The sequence below is a fragment of the Rattus rattus genome, chromosome 4 (assembly GCF_011064425.1).
Source record: "Rattus rattus isolate New Zealand chromosome 4, Rrattus_CSIRO_v1, whole genome shotgun sequence".
In the NCBI taxonomy this organism is placed as follows: Eukaryota; Metazoa; Chordata; class Mammalia; order Rodentia; family Muridae; genus Rattus; species Rattus rattus.
Window position 1 is genome coordinate 121,476,551 of NC_046157.1, and position 21,043 is coordinate 121,497,593.

General features: G+C 39.0%; 1 pseudogene; it reads left to right on the forward strand.

Annotated features, from left to right (window-relative positions):
* The window catches only part of LOC116898490, a 77,619-nt pseudogene extending 69,274 nt beyond the window's left edge, over window positions 1–8,345 (forward strand).
* Window positions 8,346–21,043: the final 12,698 nt, after the last annotated feature.

Here is a 21,043-nt window from a genome sequence, read left to right on the forward strand (position 1 = left end):
TTATTTTTCAAGAATTTCCATGGGAGGCACTTGGAGAGAAAAACAGGAGGTAGTCATACTAGACTGCAGCCAGAAAAGGACCTTTGAGAGCAGTGAGATACTGGCACAAACAAGATACTCCACAGCACAGACAGAGTTGGTGGATTCAGTGATTTTAGACGGCTTTGTGTCACTATTTGAACAGTAAAATGCCGTCTTTAAAAACTTCCTCTAGGTGAATAAATGTTGCTTATAAGTTACTTTTCATTCTCTTCCAAGTTTATAAATAAAGCAGAGGTTGTCTAAAATTAAAAATATTAGATGTTTCTATTTCTTGCAAAGAAGAAAATTATTCTAAAATAGGGAATAGTTTTAGACTCACAGTTTTCTTTGTAAGAATTATTAGCTTTTATGTCAACAAATGAACACAGACAAAATAAACTTTAAAAATACCACTTAACTATCAGATATTACGTTAGATTAATACCCAGATACCTATATTTGCTTCATGGGAAAACATGTCTTGTATTCTCCAAGCAATCTTCCCCAATTAGACAAGTGTCAACTCCATCTGGTGAGAACACATGGTAGAAAGAAGACAGTGCAAATCCTAGTACTTTCACACACTAAAGGTGCAAAACCTCTAAAAAGACAAGAAAAAAATAGCATCTAATGCCAGAGATTATATGATAGATACACACACACACACACACACACACACACACACACACACACACACACAAGCAATCCATGTTGAAGTACAATCAAACATGTGTAAAAACAGCTGCAGAAAGCATTGTTAGACCTCTACAGATGTCAAACTCACATCTTTTACTCATCTCACTGCAAAGTGTTTGAAATTGTGGGGATGCTCCGTCACTTCAAACAAATATTTTCCTTCAGCTTTGTAAATTAACAACAAATTCATTAACTTCAATTTTGCTATTTGGATTTTAAACTTATCATTCACCTAAGGATGTCTCAGATATTTCAAGGATTGTGAAATAGAGTTATATTTCACCCTTTATGAACCCAAACTATTTAACAATTTCCAATTTTGGGTACCACGTACCCCAAGAGACAGCGAGAGAACACTAGGGACTTCAACAATACCCGAGAACAACTTTGTGGAAAGATCAGAAAGGAAATGATGCCCCCTGCTGTTTGTGAGGTGACAAAGGCCCAGCAGGACTTGCTCTGGATGTGTGAGTCATGAACACACAGAGAGAGGCTGAGTGTTTTCCTCCAGTACTTTCCTTGCAGCACGCAGTAACACACTTATGACCAGAAGGACATGACCAAACTACTACAGACAACTCCAGCTTTTGTCTTTCTCTGCACTTTACAAAGGTGTGAACTTGCCTGTGTTGCCTTTGATCTTTAAAACATCTGAAGGTGATATGTGCTCATCAATATGATTGTGTAATAATTCAAGAGTATTGCTTGCTCTGTTTATTAGTGATGACTGCCTAGAAACAGAGCAAGAACTATCTAAAGAAGTTCCTCAGTACTTCTGCCTTTGCCCAGAAGTGAAACTAGTAAAAATGGCATTCGGGTTTGTGAGAAGACCAGAACTTAGAGTTTTTAAATGACCTAATATTGGTTTCATATAACTCTGAAAAGTTCATATAACTCAACATATATTTTACAATAATTGATGAGCGACATCTATACACTCCTATTGATCCAGGGTACACATATGATTAAGACTCTGAACTTAGATGACTCACTTCAAATCTCACCAGCATGAGTAGCTATTTGGGTTCAGATTGTTTGCTCAGTTTTTATGCCTGCTCTTCCTTATCCACAAAATATGAGTAACATTTGCAGCTACCTCATTAGGCCGAATAGAATACAACATAGAGATAAGGACATTTAGCATGAGGGATTAAAAATATAAATATTACACATCATTTTATTTCTTCAAAACTCATTGCAATGATTTTTGCAAAACAAAATTTTCATAATAAAATAATTAAAATACTCAGTAACAATCAAGAGATAAATATCTGGGACTGGAGAGTTGGCTCTGAGATTAAGGGCACCAGCTCCACGTGGCAGTTCAGAACCATCTGCAACTCCAGTTCCATTGTATTTCATGACCTTTTCTGGCCTTGATGGGAACTATGCACATGTGGTGCACAGATATACTTCCAGGCAAAGCACCAATACATAGAAATTAAAAATAAGATATTCTTCTCAAAATAGAAAAAGGATTTAAATATTTCTGAGTAGGAAAGAGCATTTTCTCTTCATAGACACCTTCATAGCTACTTTAATCAGAAAAGAATTCTTAGTGAGATATATTTGGATAAATAACATCTCATTGTAGACTTATGTCTAATGTGCGGAGTGCAATTTCTTGTATTGTTTTCAATCCTCAGTTTAGACTTTTCTGATGAGTGTCTAAGACTATAATGATCAAGATTAATTTTTTCTTTTTGTACTGTCAAGGCTAGATCCTCAGGGGACACTTGGTCTTGAGAGGAACCTCAAGCTTCTCTAGCCTTCCTTTTACCAGTTGTCCATCAAATTGAGACTTGATCAAAGCCCTTGATCAGTCTCACTGTGTCTTCTCTTAAAAGTGTGGGACTCTTTCCTCTGCATTGGCTTTCTACTGGTAGAAAATATTTTGAGAGATGAGACACAGTCTCCTGAGACCTTATTGACCTTGAAGGGCAAGAGAAAAAGTATTCTCTCTCAATCTCTCTCAATCTCTCTGACCACATTAGAATAGTCTGCAAGTATGATTATTAAATACCTAGAAGATAAGTCATACCAATCTAGTGCTTTTAATTATTGCATAATATTTCAATAACCAGACATTTCTAACTCAACCTTGATTAAACATACATTTTGACCAAACCTTGTAATTGCTATCTTTGTTCTTATGAACCATCTGTGTTATCTCTAAGTCTCATCCTCTATGTTCCTTGCATAATTCCTTTGCTGCTGAGAGTGATTTGAATTGTACAGACCTGACTCAAGAGGTTTTAGAGGAGAAGAATTTTGGTATGTGCTGTAAAGACTGCTTTTGTATTGTAAAGACTGTATTTTGTATTTTGGTGAAGAATGTGGTTGTTTTTTGCCCTTGTCGGAAGAGTTGGCCTGAGGCTAAAGTGAAAAGACTCAGATTAATTAAATATGCAAAAGAAGGCTCAGAAATGCCCATCATAGATTTTATTCTCTGGGTAAGTCTCATGAAGAGCATTTTAATGAAAAAAAGAAAGTTGAGAAAGGAAAAATACAAAATATATGGTTCGAGTATTAAAGGGACACCTGGAAGTGAAATGGAGCTGAATCCTGTGTTCAAGGATATTAAATTGAACTAAGGAAGTAATGACCTTGGGGCAAGATCACACCCAGCTCGGTTATCTCCAGGCAACTTAGTACAAACCTTTAATCCCAAGAAATAGGCATAAAGATCTTTAAATTAAGGTCAATCTATAGAGCAAGATCCAGGACAGCCAAACTTAGGCAATGAAGGAGTTAGAAAAGAAGAAGCTAGTGATAATGTAATTGACCAAGGAGGGCCATGTTCCAGCTCGTGCAAGCAGCAGAACTCAGCAGCTTTGGCCATGTGTCTCTGGTTTTATATTCAAGAGGAGAAGGAGACAATCGATGCTGATTAGCTGGACCCAAAGATGTTAAAGATGCCAGAGTCATGGGCTATCTCTGAGGAAAGCTGCTAACAGGGAATGGAAGCAGCTCAGGAGAAAGAAATTTATTGAAGTCAACAAAGATGAAAAAGGAGTTGAAGATCTGAAGACCGCTTTGACATCAAACATGGAGATGACAGAGTTTGAAGTTTGCCCAAACTTGGCATCTCTGGAACACAGCTCTCAAAATACACTTCCTGGGGATTACACTTAAGTGATTAAATGGATCTTTGAAGAGACATTGAACTTTGGACCTTTAACCTTGTTGATAACTGCTATAGACTATGGGGACTTTGGAAGTTGAACTAAATGTACTTTTTTATTATGCTAAGTTTAGATATGGCCTCCATAGACTCATATGTTTAAACAAGCCTATGGAGACCAAGGAGTGGAATGTGATGGTTTGCATATCTTGGCCCAGGGAGTGACACTATTAGAAGGTGTGGCCTTGCTGGAGGAAGTGGGTCACTATTGGGGTGGGCTTGGAACCCCTCCTCCTAGCTGCCTGGGGATGCTCAGTTTGTTCCTGGCTTCCTTCGGGTGAAGATGTAGAACTCAGTTCCTCCTGCACCATATTTGCTTGGATGCTGCCATGCTCCTGCCTTGATGATAATGGACTAAACCTCTGAACCTATAAGCTAGCCTCAATTGAATGTTGTCCTTTATAAAACTTACATTGGTCATGGTATCTGATCACAGCAATAAAACCCTAAGACAGAAGTTGGTATGAAGCAGGCCAATCTTTGTGAATTGGAAGCTAGCCTTGTCTACATGGTGAAACCCTGTCCTAAAACAAAACAAAATAAAACATTAATGATTTTATTCATTTCTTTAAAATGACATCTAGGTTAGCAGTGATATAGGAGGAGATGGTACCCATGGACTAGGCAGGTAGACCCAAAATAACAAAGGGACAAAGGAAGAAAGTCCTTGGTCTTAACCCGTAAGAATGAGTCCATATGTTTTAGCACATACATTTTAGCTGTGGGTAGCTAGCACTGTCATCTTTGTTGTTTTATCTCTTCTCAGTAGCCAGCTGCAAAATGTACTTGTATCCTGATCATAGTAATTTCCATGGGCTATCCCTCCCTGTGCTGTCCAGAGACCTCCAAACCTAGGATCCTTTGCTGATCAGGAAAGCACCAGAGGGTCATTTTCCCAATGACAACAAATAGATAGATAGATAGATAGATAGATAGATAGATAGATAGATAGATAGATAGATAGATAGATAAAATTTTCTCCTGGGAGTAGACTTAAGAGTCTCCCTCCTTGGGTGAGCTAGGATCCTAGATGAGACTCCAAATTGTCAGAAATAAGTTTGTGGTCTTAAGGAAAGAGATCATTATTCTAACTAACGTGTTTAGATATAGGACAGTGGACCACGCCAGGAAACCTGATAAGGTTGAGCTGTGTTAGAAGCCCCAGGACCCAGAAAAGGACAATAGGAGCTCACCTGATTCTGACCAGGACCTTGTCACTTGTTGCATGACCACAACACTCCACGGAGAAGATCGTGACCATCAGTCAAGTAGGGGCAGCATCCGAAACCCCTCAACATGAAGATGAGGCATCCCTAACATCTCAGACCAAACCAAAAGAAAGCATCTGCTGTCAGACCCCAACCCACCCACCCCAAAACACATATAAGATCCTATCCAGAAGGAATAAAAGTGTGTGAAAATTACTTCATCCGCTGTATAAGAGCTGTAACACTTGGAAGAGAAAATTCACCACTAGAAGCTCCTCTGCGCCTTGCTTGCTAGTTGAGCAGTGGCAGCAATTGCACTTTGCCCTCCCTGATAGAGCCCTCTCCCCTTTGCTTGAACACTCCCACCAGGCCAGAGATCTCTGAGGGTAGCAGCCAGTTAGCAGACTGACAGGTAGACAAGAAAAACTTTGGATCAAGATGGTGTGCTTGGAAGAACATACATGACAAAGTACATTCACAAACCCTATATCTTACAAAGGGCTAATATCCAAAATATATAAAGAACTCAAGAAGTTAGACACTAGCAAGCCAAAGAAACTAATTAAAAATGGGGTGCGGGCCTAAATAGAGAATTCTCAACAGAGGAATCGCTAATGACTGAGGAAATACTTAAAGAAATGTTCAACATCTTAACTCATTAGGGAAATACAAATCAAAATGACTCTGAAATTCCAACTTATACCCATCAAAATGGCTGAGATCAAAAATTCAAATGACAGCACATACTGGTGAGGATGCAGAACAAGGGGAATACTCCTTCATTGCTGGTGGGGGTGCAAACTTGAACAATGACTTGAAATCAATTTGATAGATTCTCAGAAAATTGGCATTAGCTCTACCTGAAGACCCAGCTATACCACTCCTGGACATATACCGCCCCCAAAAAAAAACTGTTCCACCATACCACAAGGACACATGATCCACTCTGTTCACAGCAACTTTATTTATAATAGCCAGAAACTGGAATGCCTCTCAGCTGGAGAATGGATAAAGAAAATATGCTTCATTTACACAATGGAGTACTAGTCAGCTATTAAAAACAATGACTTCATGAATTTTGCAGGCAAATAGAGAGAACTAGAAACTATCATACTGACTGAGGTAACCCATATGCAAAAGGACATGCATAGTATGTCATTTATAAGTAAATGTTAGCCATAAAGTACAGGGTAACCCATTCTACAATCCACAGACCTAAAGAATTCAAATAACAAAGAAGCCAATTGCTAAGAGAAGATATTTGAATCTCACTCAGAAGGAGAAATGTAGGAGGTGGATAGAGAGGGAACTGGGTGAGAGAAGGGATGGAGAGATGGGGAGAGGAAATGAACAAGGGCTTTCAGGTGTAGGGAGAATGGGGGAGGGTAGGAGAACAGAAATCATTGGTGGGGAGGGTGATCTCTAGGACAAACCAGAGACCTGGGATGGGAAACATTCCAGGGAAATTATGGTCTATGGGGGACTAATGGAGACTCATAACAGTGGAGGCTGAAGTAGCTACTGCCAGTAGACAGGCAGGACTCCCATTGAAGGGAAAAGGACATCAACGCACCCACAAAATCTTCAACCCAAGATATGCCACAGAGACTCCGCTATTTACCTAAAAATAACTTGCCTTTATGAGGGAAGAATTATAGTGAGTAAATGACAGGTAGCTTCTGATTTAATGGAAAGTTTGGGGTAGAGAGAAAGAGAGTGATGGAAGTGTTAGCTTGCTTTTATTACCGCTAACATTACAGTATCTGTATTTTCAGTTGTTAATTCTGTACCCACAGGGAGCTAAGTGCTGACAGGGGTTTGGTAATGCCATGTCTATGACCCATCTCCTGGTTTTCTTCCACATTTGCCCAATAGACGAAGGTCGGGCAACCCTCGCTACCTAAAGCATCCTAAGAGATGTTCTAGCACTTTCTTACTGCTGATTGGTTATAAAAAAAAAAGATCTGACAGCCAATAGCTGGGGCAGAAAGTAAAGGGATAGACAAGCAGTGACAAGAGAATCAAAGCAGTCACAGTCAGGAACAAAAGAGAGACCAGAGCAGAGCAGGGAGCTAAAGTCAGGTTAAGTTAGAAGCTAGCGAATACTCATGTGCCCCACGCTGTGCTTGTGGATTCGGAGCCGGCACGGTGGATTCGATGCATTCAGGGCCCTTCGGGCAGATCTTCAGACCTCATAACTCCGTCTTTGGTCAGAGTAGGGCTGGGAACAACTGAGCCAGGGGGCACTACACAGAAGGTGCAAAGCTGGTTGACTCGGTGTTAGATGTTGTGAGGAAGGAAGCTGCGAGCCGTGACTGCCTGCAGGACTTCCAGCTGACCCACTCCCTGGGTGGGGAGACTGGGTCTGGTATGAGTACCCTCCTTATCAGCAAGATCTGGGAGGAGTACCCAGACAGAATCATGAACACCTTCAGTGTGGTACCTTCCCCGAAGGTGTCAGGCACAGTGATTGAACCCTACAATGCCACCCTTTCAGTTCACCATCTTCTTGAAAACACAGATGAGACCTATTGTATTGATAATGAAGCACTTTATGACATCTACTTCAGAACCTCAAAGCTGACCACACCCACTTATGGTGACCTGAACCATCTAGTGTCCACCACCATGAGTGGAGTAACCACTTACCTGCTAACCCTGACCAACTGAATGCTGACCTGTGGAAACTAGCTGTAAATATGGTGCCCTCCCCTCGCCTCCATTTCTTCATGCATGGCTTTTCCCCCTTGACCAGCTGGGGAAAGAAGCAGTACCATGCCCTGGCAGTTCCTGAGCTCGCCCAGCAGATGTTTAATGCCAAGAACATGATGGCTGTCTGTGATCCCACACTATGGGAGCTACTTGACTGTGACTGCCATGTTCAGGGATTGCATGTCTATTAAGGAGTAGACAAACAGATGCTTAACGTCCAAAACAAGAACAGCGGCTACTTGGTTAAGTGGATCCCCAACAATGTGAAAACAGCTGTCTATCACATTGCGCTTCATGGCCTAAAAATGTCTGCCACCTTCGTCGGCAGCAGCATGGCAATTCAGGAGCTGTACAAGCGCATCTCAGAGCAGTTCACAGCCATGTTCCGATGTAAGGCCTTCCTACACTGGTACACGAGTGAGGGCATGGATGAGATGGAGTTCACCAAGGCTGAGAGCAACATGAATGACACAATGCCCGAGCACGAGCAGTACCAGGATGCTACAGTTGAGGAGGAGGAATAGTTTGAGAAGGAGGCTGAAGAGGACATGGCTTAGAGCTGTCTCAGTCACTAAAACATGGGAGCAGTGTGAACTCCTTATTCATTCACAGCTTGTCCGCTAGCCATGTCCACTGTGCATTTGCTGTCCTGTGTCCTGATATCACTTGTGCAGATACCACCATTAAAGCAATTCACAGTGTGATAAAAAAAAAGAAAGAAGCTAGCTGATAGTCTGCCCCAACTAAAGGAAACAACTTTAACTATATAGAAGTCTCTCCTGTCTTATTAAAACCTCAACTGGTCTGTCAAAGCCCCACAATACAAATCAGGTCTATAAAATTCCAAAACTATATTATACAGTAGTCAGTCTAGAATTCCTTAGGAGTCAATACCCTCTGATAGTCATTTCCATGACTGGCAGGATCGGTGCATATCTAATTTTACCTCAGTTGGGATGTTTGAGGTATTATATACTCCCAGAATTTCCCAGGAGAAACAGTATCTTTTTGATAATGTACCCACTGTAGTCTGAATTATCTGTCTAGCATTGACACAATGGAATATAAACTTACAAGTTAATAGTATTAGGAAATTGAACACTTTACAAGTAGTTATACTGTGAAGAATGTCATGAAAATGCGATGGGGTCCTTATAAGAGTCTAGAAAACTAAGCTGTTTCTTCACCCATGGGAAGATAACGATTCAAAGAAATCAGTCCACAACCCAATAAACTGATTCTCATCACCCACCAAACTTGACAGCAACTTGATTTTAAACCTGCCAGTCTCCAGAACACAGAGAAACAAACTACCATTGCTCATAAAGTATTCAGTTGGCATTATTTTGTTATGGTAATCCCAATAGACTGCAGTGTCTTCCTGTCTCTTTCCTTCCAATCCCTTGCCAACATCTTCTGGAATCAGCATGTACATTCCACTCTCAATCAAAACCATGACTTAGCATCTGCTGTTGGGATATATAATAGAGGCACCTAAATTTGCTCCCTCTAATTGTAAATACTGTACTTATACAATCTTTTTCCTGTAGGCTCTACAAAAACACATGTAATGATGCAGAAGTTATTATATCCAATTTATGTTCATCCACTTTACTATCTAACAGAAAAACTTAGCCTATACTCTAGTTATTTCAGAGATACTTGGAAATGCAATTAAATATGCTTAACATAAATGTTCCTAAATGAAACTCATTTTTAAGCAATATGCTCATATGAACTCATTGGAAAATTTCAAAGTAATAGTTAAATATCTCTTCAAATATATTCTGGGCATTCGTTCAAGAAGACTCAAAATATATTAGAATTTTGTTTTCCTTCTGCACAGATACCCTCAAGTGAAAGAAAATATCTCTCTTATATTTTCCATGCAGTGTGACATCTGGTTCTCGTTTACAGGCTTGTGTAATGAAGAACCGTCTCTATGAGTGCATTCTTCTACCTGATAATCCCCTGCTGCTAGAAGTATTACTTTTCAAGAGAAAAATGACTCATGGAAAATGTATACATTATCAAATGAACTAAAACCTAACATTCCTCCTGGAATATACCTCATGAAAATTTATAGTTTTTTCTCCATCTTTAAATATTTGATAATTTTGGTTCATATTCTACCAATTTTTACATGGCATCTTAATATAGGAAGAACAAAACAGAAGTACAAGAAGAATCACGCCAGAAAGCATAATTATTCATCACACATAAGGATATAGTTTCATGGGTTTTGCCAAAATAATGAGACAATTAGATAAAGCAATGAAATAATTTGGAGAGCAATAATAGCTAACAAATTGTTCAGTGCTTCTCACTTGGCATTTACTCAGGTAAATCCCATACATGAAGAACCTAGCTTAGTTATTTCATCAAATTTCTGGGGGTCATTCTGATAAATCTCTCCTTTTATAGAGACTGAAAAAAATTTCATAGTTTAAGCTAAACTCAAATTGCAAGAATGATGGAGTTAGGATTTAGGCCCAGTTGCTCTGATATAAATGTGTTCTGTACACCCAGATCATTAATCAATTAATTAAAACTAAGTTAAGTAACTGTCATTTCTAGAAATGATATCTAGAAATCTTTACTCTGTTAGTTTGAATCATAAGTATAAAGAAAATTATTTTTGAAGCTTATTTGACAATGTTACATTTGTATTAAATAGTTTAAGGGAGAAATATTAAATGGGAATATACTTTCTACATGATTTCTTGAGGATTAAAGTTAGGAAAGTATTACAATTTGGTATGTAAAATTATTTTTACCTCAGTAAGCAAAATACTGGGGGGGAAAGATGTCAAATGGCTTAAGTATTCTTTCTGAAAATAGTTAGCTCAAGATTTGGCCAATTAATCTATCATTGAATTATCAATTCATTCATTAGTTCACTTATTCATTTATTCATTGGTTTTTCTAGACATGGCTGTCCTGGAATTTGCTCTGAATATACTACGCTGGCCTCAAACTCAGAGATCTGCCTACCTCTACCACTTAAATGTTGATATTATAGACATGCACCACTATAGCCTGGCAGGTTTAGCTGATTCTTAAAGTCAAAGTTAGCTTTTATATAAATTTTTAAAATCTTACATATTCAACTGATGAACATACTTTATCTTTTTATTTTTTAAGCTATCATACAGTGTAATTGGTGGCATTTGGCATTTTCAGACATTCATATCATTACATTTTGTTTTGTCTTTCATCCCCTTCCTCTAACAATGCTCACACTCTCTGCATCTCTCTTACTGCTCTTCTTCCCTCCTCACCTTTAAGTTACAAGTATCTCATCACTGTATCTCTTCTGTTCTTTCCATCTCCCTTCCCCCAAAATGCCTAAATGTCTTTCTGTTCTTGTATGCTCCCCTTTCTACATTTATAGCACACACATACATATATAGATATAGATATGGATATATATGGAACTATATATCTGTGTGTATATACAATATACATGTATCTATGTGTATTTGTATTCATATGTGTATATGTATATGATATACATATACGCACAAGTATACATATCTGTATATATACAGATATGGATATATATGGAAATATGTGTATATATGAAATATGTGTATATAATATGTATAATATATTCATTAACATATATTATACACATATACATGTATGCACATTACATAGACACACACACTATATATATATGGAGGGAGAGAGACAAAGAAAGAGTCCACTTCTGAAAGAAAATGTGATATTAATCATTTTTCCGAGTCAGGTTTGTTTTGCTCTGCATGATGAGTTGCATCCACTTTCTTGAATATTTTCATTTTCTTGGTAGCTGAATTCAATTCCCTGTGTATATGAACCACACTTTCTTTGTCCATTCATCTGTTTATAAACATTGAGGCTAGTCCAATTTCTTAGCTATTATTAATAGTGCAGCACTAAATACATGTGATCGTGCATCTCTGTGGTGTGTTGATTTAAAGTCCTTCTGATATATACCCAGGCATGGTTTAACTGGGTCATACAGTAGTTATATTTATATTTTTTTCTATTATTACACTCATTTTGTGTCTGTGTGTCTGGGTGTCTATATGTCCAGCTGTTGCGTGTGTGTGTGTGTGTGTGTGTGTGTGTGTGTAGGTACATGCATGCACATGTATGGGAAAATAAAGGAACAGTTGTATGAGTTTTCTCTTTCCACCATGTAGGGGTTTAATGTAGGTCATTAGGCTTGGTCTTTATCCACTGAGTCATCTCCCTGGTGAGTTCTCTTAATTTCCTAGATTTATGGGATACTGATGCTTTTTAAACAAATTTATGAAAAGTAAGAAATCATAATTTTCTGCTTCATTCTCAATTCTTTCTGAAAGTCTAATTACATGTGTACTACATGCTATGCTGATCACATTTGTCAACTTGACACAAATTACAATTGCTTCCATTAGATTGATTTGAGCATTACTACTACTACTACTACTACTACTACTACTACTACTACTACTACTACTAATTATTATTGTTGTTGTTGTTGTTGTTGTTGTTGTTGTTGTTAACAATTGACACAGAAAAGCTTAGCCTCACTGTGGGCAGTGCCAGTCCCCTTCAAATATTCCTGAGCTGTATAAGAAAGCAAACTAAGTAAGCTATGTAGAACAAGCTAGTAAGCCATGTTTCTCCATGGTCTCTGCCTCCAGATTCCTGACTTGAACTCCTGCCCTGACTTCCTCAATGATAGATTGTGACCTAGAAAACATACAAATATTAATAATGATTAAAGTAGTGTTTTATTGCAGTGTTTTATTGTATAACTTTTGAACATTTCATACACAGTCCTCACAGAAAACAATTTGGTTTGGCTTCCTAGATGTTTTTCAGGTTTTACATAACACAAGTTAGCCTCAAATTCATTGTGAAGCAGGGAAAGACTTTGAACTCCTAGCCCTCCTGTTCTAACCTTCCAAGTTCAAGGAATAAAAGTTCATATTACCAGGTAAACATTTTGTTTAAAAAGAAAAAAGAAAAGAAGAACAAAATGTCACTATGAAGACTGGGGAGTCAGCTCAATTGTTCCCTATAAACTGAATGTGTTTGGTGAACATCTGTAACCCACTGCTTGGAAAAATCAAAAATCTTTAGTTACACAGGAACAATAAAAGTTAACAATAAGATCTAGAAAGATCAATGGTAAACACCACTGATTTTTCTTTCTTTCCATCTACTTTTCCTTTTTTTTATTTTTACTTTCTTTTTTGTTGGACATTTTATTACTAACATTTCAAATGTTATTCCCTTTCCTGGTTCCCTTCCAGAAACCCCTTATTCCATCCATCATTGAGTACTCTTTGGTTGGTGGTTTAGTCCCTGGGAGCTCTGGGGGGGCCTGACTGGTTGATATTGTTGTTCTTCTAATGAGGTTTCAAAACCCATCAGCTCATTCAGTCCTTTCTCTAACTCCACCATTGGAGACCCTGTACTCAGTCCAATGGTTGGCTCTAAGCATGAGCCTCCATATTTGTCAGGCTCTGGCAGAGCCTCTCAGGAGACATCCATATCAGGCTCCTGTCAGCAAGAACTTCCTGACATCCTCAGTAGTGTCTGGGTTTGGTATCTGTATATGGGATGGATCCCCAGGTGGTGTTGTCTCTGGATGTCCTTTCCTTCAGTCTCTGCTCCACACTTTGTCCTCTATCAGTTGCTCTAAGATCAAGAATCAACAAATGAGATGACATAAAATTTCAAACCTTCTGTAATGCAAAGACATTATCAATAGGACAAAACAGTAACCAAAAGATTGGGAAAAGATCTTTACAAATCCCATGTCTAATAGAGGGTTAATATTTAAAATATACAAAGAACTCAAGAAGTTAGATGCCAGATGATCAAATAACCCTGTTGAAAAAATGGTGTACAGAGCTAAACAAAGAATTCTCAACTGAGGAATACTGAATGACTGAGAAGCACCTAAAGAAATATTCAACATACTTAGTCATCAGGGAAATGAAATCAAAACAACCCTGAGATTAAACCTCACACCAGTCAGAATGGCTAAGATCAAAAACTCAGGTGACAGCAGATATTGGCAAGGATGTGAATAAAGACTTCTCCATTGCTGGTGGGATTGCAAACTGGTACAACCATTCTGGAAATCAGTCTGAGGGTTCCACAGAAAATTGGACATAGTACTACCTGAGGACCCAGCTATACCACTCCTGGGCATATACCCAAAAGATTCTCCAACATACAAAAAAGACACATGCTCCACTGTGTTCATAGTAGCCTTATTTATAATAGCCAGAAACGGGAAAGAACCCAGATGTCCTTCAACCGAGGAATGGATACAGAAAATGTGGTACATTTACACAATGGATTTCTACTGAGCTGTTTTTTGGGGTTTTTTTTCCATCTTTATTAACCTTAATATTTCTTATTTACATTTTCGATTGTTATTCCCCTTCCCGGTTTCCAGGCCAACATCCCCCTAACCGTCTCCCTCCCCTTCTGTATGAGTGTTCCCCTCCCCATTCTCCCCCCATTACCACCCTCCCCCTCAACAATCACGTTCACTGGGGGATCAGTCTCAGCAGGACCAAGGGCTTCCCCTTCCATTGGTGCTCGTACTAGGCTATTCATTGCTACCTGTGAGGTTGGAGCCCAGGGTCAGTCCATGTATAGTCTTTAGGTAGTGGCTTAGTCCTGGAAGCTCTGGTTGGTTGGCATTGTTGTTCATATGGGGTCTCGAGACCCTTCAAGCTCCTCCAGTCCTTTCTAAGATTCCTTCAACAGGGGACCCGTTCTCAGTTCAGTGGTTTGCTGCTGGCATTCGCCTATGTACTTGCTGTATCTCTCAGGAGAGATCTACATCCGGTTCCTGTCAGCCTGCACTTCCCTACTCCCTCCCAAGTATATTCTTGTTCCCCTTTTAAGGAAGGAGTGAAGTATTCACATTTTGGTCTCCTTCTTGAGTTTCATGTGTTCTGTGCATCTAGCGTAATTCAAGCATTTGGGCTAATAGCCACTTATCAATGAGTGCAAACAACGACTACATGAAATTTTTAGGTAAATGGATGGAACTTGAAAATATCATCCTGAATAAGGTAGCCCAATCACAAAAGAACACACATGGTATACACTCACTGATAAGTGCATATTAGCCCAAAAGATTGGAACACCTAAGGAAAAATTCATAGATCATATGAAGCTCAAGAAGAAGGAAGACCAAAATATGAATGCTTCATTCATTCTTAGAAGGGAGAAAATACAGGTAGGTACTAATAGTGGAACAGGGACTGAAGAAAAGGTCATCCAAAGACTGCCCCACCTGGGGATCCATCCCATATGTAGCCACCAAATCCAGTCACTATTGCTGATACCAAGAAGTGCTTGCTGACAGGAGCTAGATGTGGTGTCTCTTGAAAGGTTCTGCCAGAGCAGATACAGATGAGAAGGCTTGCAGCTAACCATTGGACTGAATGAACAAGGTGAGCCCAATGCAGGAGTTAGAGAAAAAGACTGAAGGAGTTGAAGGAATTTGCAACCTCACAGGAAGAACAACAATATCAATGACCCAGAGCTCCCTGGAACTAAGCCACCAACCAATGAGTACACATGGAGGGACCTATGACTCCAGCTACATATGTATCAGAGGATGGCATTGTCCAGCATCAGTAGGAAACAAAACCCTTGGTCCTGTGACGACTCGTTTTCCCAATGTAGGGGAATGGCAAGGCGTTGAGGTGGGAGTGAGTTGCTGGAAGTGGGAGCATCCTCTTGGAAGCAGAGTGAGTGGCAGGGGGTATTGGAGAGGGAGGTAAAGGGATAACACTTGAAATATAAATACATAACACACCCAAGAAAGATAAAATGTTTTAAAAGGGCATGCTACACTTTTGCATCTACTTAATTCTTCCTTGGAGACAATAATCAGGACAGAAAATATCCTAGAATAAAACAAAAAATATATTTTGTAAAATAAAACCAAAGACAATTCTAAATAAATTATTTTATTATTTGATATATATTGTTTAAAAATGATTGACAATTTGAACTATAATAATGAAACAGACCTTAAAACAAAATTTTAAGAGATATTAGAGATTATTATTTAAACATTATTTATCTGCAACATTTCCCATTACTAGTTAAAACACGTTTTATAACAATAATTAAAATTTCTACTAGTAAAATAAAGAGTTAAGGTCATCCTGTGTTTCATGAGGCCTGATCTCAACAAAAGAAAAAAAGTAATACCATTACCATGAATGTCATATTTCTCCTGTTATCCTGTTAATATTATCATTTTAAGACTAACTTTAAGGTACAGAACATAGAAGTTGAAAGTTAATATAATATCCCATCTAACTGCTTCAAACATGTATGCAATAGAGCTAATTTATTCCTAACACTTTCATTTTTATATACTACAGACAAGACTAAACCAAGCTTCTTTCTATTTGTACATTCCAGGAACTTTTTTCCTGTCAACATACTTTATTTCTTCTTCTTTATCACTATATTTATAAGTGGATCTCCTTTCTTTTCAGTTAGAGTATATTTCTAGTACAAAATAATGGGTCTCGTGAAATACTCATCTGTGCATATCGTGTAGTTTGATTATATTGACACCATATACACTGTCTTCTCTTGCCTCTCTACTGGTCCACTTCCATTTTCCAAATCTTGGACCTTCTTGGTTCATGACTTTATATTTTACCTAGTATCTGTATATGAAAAAAACATGCAATATTTATCTACATCTAGTTCATTTTGCTTAACATGCTGATCATCAGTTCTTGTTTTTCTGCAAATAATTTCAATCTTCTGTGTATCTAAATAAAATTTCTTTGTGTGTATATATCATATTTTCATTATCCACATACCTAGGCTGAATCTATATGTTGGGTACAGTGAATAGTGATAATAAATCCAAATGTGCAAGTACATATGTGACATGCTTGAATTCCTCGAGCATGTAAGTTGAGAGTCACATATCTGAATTACATAGAAATCCTGTTTTTAGATTTTTGATAAACATTCATATTAGTTTGTAGCAGGAATTTTTTGCTACACTGCCTTTGTGCTCCTGGTAGGACAAGCATTTCCAGCCACCCACCCAGGAACTCTTTGATCTGCAAATGAAACACACACACACACACACACACACACACACACACACACACACACACACACACACAAGCTTAATTTTGAAATGCCTTGGCTACTCAAAGGCTAGATAATTCTAAACCTTCCCCTGTTTCCCAGACCCAATTGAGGAAGTAGGCAGTGGCCACTCACCCAAATTTTCACATGGATGGTTTCTTTCCCGAAGCTCCTGCATCCCATCCTTCTCCAACTCATGGTGATTCTCTGTCTCCCAACTCCTGCATCCTTGCCCATGCAAATCTAAGGTTCCTGCCCTTCCCTCTTTGCCCAACCATTGGCTCTGACATTTTTATTGGTTGATCAGTATTTGGACATAAAGATTCCCAATTAATTCAAAGCATTAGGACCAATCTCCAACACTAGTTTCCATAACAGCTGGACTAATTGCATTCCTGACATCAGAGTAACTATTCACTCTTCACAGATCTCCCCTAGCATTTGCCACTATTTCTTGAAGCTTTCTAGACTACGTGGGATGAGACAAAATCTCAACATAGTTTTCATTTGTACCTCACTAAGCAAAGAATATTGAACATTTTTTCAAGTCATTATTGAACTATGTGAATTATTTAATTATTGAATTATTTATTCAATTCCTTTGACCATAAAATTCCTTCATTTGGTTTTTGCTTTTGTTTTTGTACTGTCTTATTTTTGTGCATGTGTGTAAATGGTAATATACATGGATGTATTTGTGTACATGGTAATAATATACATGATGCATTTTTATTAATAAGTATGAATATATAGTTTACAAACACAACTTTTAAAAGAAAATAAAATTTCTCTCTAGTGTATGTTTTTGGCATCTTTGTAAAAAGTGGATGTCTGTACATATGAGGATTTATTTCTTGATTCTCTATTCTGTTTCACTGGCATATATGGGAGTCTAACTAGTTAATTGTTACTGAAAATTTTATACCTTCATATAATATGTTGTGGTCACACACACACACACACACACACACACACACACACACACACGGACAGCAACTCCTTCCTCTACAATTCCTCCCCTATATTATTCTCTACCACTCTTGTAACTTTAATTTTTTTCAAAACCTATTTTTAGTGATGGTTTTTAAATGCGTTAACCTCCCTTATAGCCCACCACCCAACAGAAGTAGTGGAAAATATGGAGAAGTGAACCTGTTTAGAAAGGTTCTTCTGAGCAACTCCCATCTGCATTGTCTAGAAATCAGCAGTTCAGTTCACACATTAGCAGTGGCAGCTTGATCCACTCACAAACACTTCATGGATACACCAGCAGTCCAGTTTGGTAGAGTTAAGATAGGTGACATGAGTCAGTATTAGTGGAACTACCTAGCAGAGATAGCCGTGCCTCAGCTTCAGCAGAAGTCAGTCAGAGGAACACAAGGAGAAGTTCTCAGCTGTGCCTCTTTCGGGGAAGTGAAGCTCAGTGAAGATACAAACCCCACACGCATTGCACAGCTAGTTCTCTAAGCAAGTCAAGCTCTGCCTCTTCACTGCCTTTCTAATCCGGTTTACACCTTCCAAACATCACGTGTCCTCCATGAGTCTTGCTTCAAGCATGTGCCTTGCTTCAGCACATGGATCTATCTCAGCTGACATCACTCTGCCAATCAGCCGAAGACTTCAGAAGCTGCAAGAAACTGCAGCACACCGCCAGAAGCTTTTTGGTGCATTTCTCTTTATGGAGTCCTGACAAATGCAGCTCAACTATGCAATGTGAGGCCTTTGTGTTGTTAGCAAGAAATCCTTCATCGCATGTCCTTTCCAATGCTTGCTTTAACAGGACAACCTTTGTCCTGTGTCTGCTTCAGGTAATGTTCCTTCCATGAGTCTGCCTTAGTCTTTCACCTCTGTTCATGTCAGGAAAACACTCCTTCAGGTAAAATGTCATCCAATTGGCTTTCAAAAAAACCTTCAGTTTCCACTTCAACTGTTAAATCCTAACTTGATGTTTTCTCTCACTTTTCAAATAAACTGACCCCATTCTTTGCTCCCTGTATGTGGCTAGATGCATGACTATTTACCAAATCAAGATTGACATCATCCTCAAAAGAAAATTTATGCTCCCTCCCACAGAAGCCATCAATTTCCAATAACATCTGAGATGGGGCTGGGGATGCACGAGCCCCTCCCTTGCCTGGCTTTTGTTCGGGATTTATGTACATAGTCATAGCTGCTGTGAGTTCATATATGCAGAAGCTGTCATGCAGCCAATATTGTTCTCCTGACAATATCGACTACCCCTGGCTCTTATAGTAATTCTAACTCCCTTTTCCCTGATGAACCCCAACTTTGAGGATAAATGGGTATGATGTCGATTTCCTGTTTTCCACTGTGCCAATTCTGGATCTCTGTACTGGTCATCATCTACAACAACTAGAAGCTTCACTGATGCAGACTGAGGGATGCACTAATCTATAGATATAAGATGATGACTGGGGTTGGGATTTAGCTCAGTGGTGAGAGCACTTGCCTAGGCGCCGCAAGGCCCTGGGTTGGGTCCCCAGCTCAAAAAAAAAAAAAAAAAAAAAAGATGATGACTGAGGAATGGTTTAATACTATGTCCACCTGCTGAAACTATAGCATTAGGCTCTCTCCTGGGATCTAGGTCTGAGCCAGTCACGTGGTTTTGGCCCAGTTTATAGTACCAGGTATGAAATCCATCTTGTGGAGTAGATTTTAAATCCTCTCCATAAATTGAATACTCTGTACCATTCATGCCAGTATTGTACCAGTGAGTACATCTAGACTGGCCAGTTGTTATTAAACCTAACAAGGTTCACAGTTGCACACAATTGTTGGTGTCTTTTTCTCCTCTGGAAGCATGCATGAGCTCCTATAATACTTTGAAAGTAAACCAGTAGGGGTGAAACTTCCAGTTCGGTTCCAGCTTGGTTTTTCTGTATCCAATGGCTCGTGCATGTGTGGTCTTCTGCAATACATTCTTACCATCAAGTTTGGGACCTGGAGGAGACTGAAAAAGAACAATGTCAACAGTCTAAAATGCTTGGAGGGACTCTGTGGTACTCTGCTGCCTACCAGTTTGAAGCACGGTGGTCTATGCTTGCACTAGGCATTTTATTAGATTGCTAATAGTGTTTCCGGGAGGTATTGTGCTTCTGTTACAGAATAGTTCAAATTAAATCACATATATGTATCATATACATCTATACACATACAAATCCATATAAACATACACATACACATGCATAGGTATATTTTAGGAAGTTTCTACACTAACAGAGTCCCATGTGGTGTTTTTCAAAAGGCCTAGTGTTTTAAAGCTTACCCCCAACTGTGCTCTGTCTTCCCACTCTTACTCCTTTAATCTTTCTGTTCTATAATGTCCTTTCTTGCTTCATGCCACCAGCATTCTTTTCTCCTTTCCTTGAATTCTATTCTACACATGGCCCTTTACCAGCTTCCTAATTTCTGTGGACATTCTCATTTAAACACACACATCTAAACAGTTAAACTTAGCAGCCACATTGAGAAAAAAAATATGGCATTTTTATTTCTGGGTCTTGGTTGGTTCATTCAGAATAATTGTTTCCAGAACAACTATTTATCTAGAAATTTCATAATTTTTTTCTTTTTTAAAAAATTATCTTTTTTTTTACAGTTTAGTTGTTATCCCCCTTTTGATCTGCACTCTGACAAATCCTCATCCCATCCCCCCACAACTCCAAGAGGATGTCCCCACCCCGAACCCATCATGCCAGGTCTCCCCACTCCCAGGGCCTCAAGTCTCTTGAGGGTTATGTGCATGTCCTCTGACAGAAGCCAGACCATGCAGTCCTCTGCTGTATATATATCAGTGGCCTCGGACCTCCTAGCATATGCTGCCTGGTTGCTGGCTCAGTGTCTGAGAGGTCTTGGGGGTCCAGGTTCATTGAGACTGCTGGTCTTCTTGTGGGATTACTGCCTTCCTCCTCAACTTCTCCCAGCCTTTCCCTAATTCAAACACAGGGGCCCCTGACTTCAGTTCAGTGATTGAGTGTAAGTACCTTCATCTGTCTTAGCCAGCTGCTTATTGGGCCTCTTGGAGGATAGCCATGCTAGGCTCCTGTCTGTAAGCACACCATAG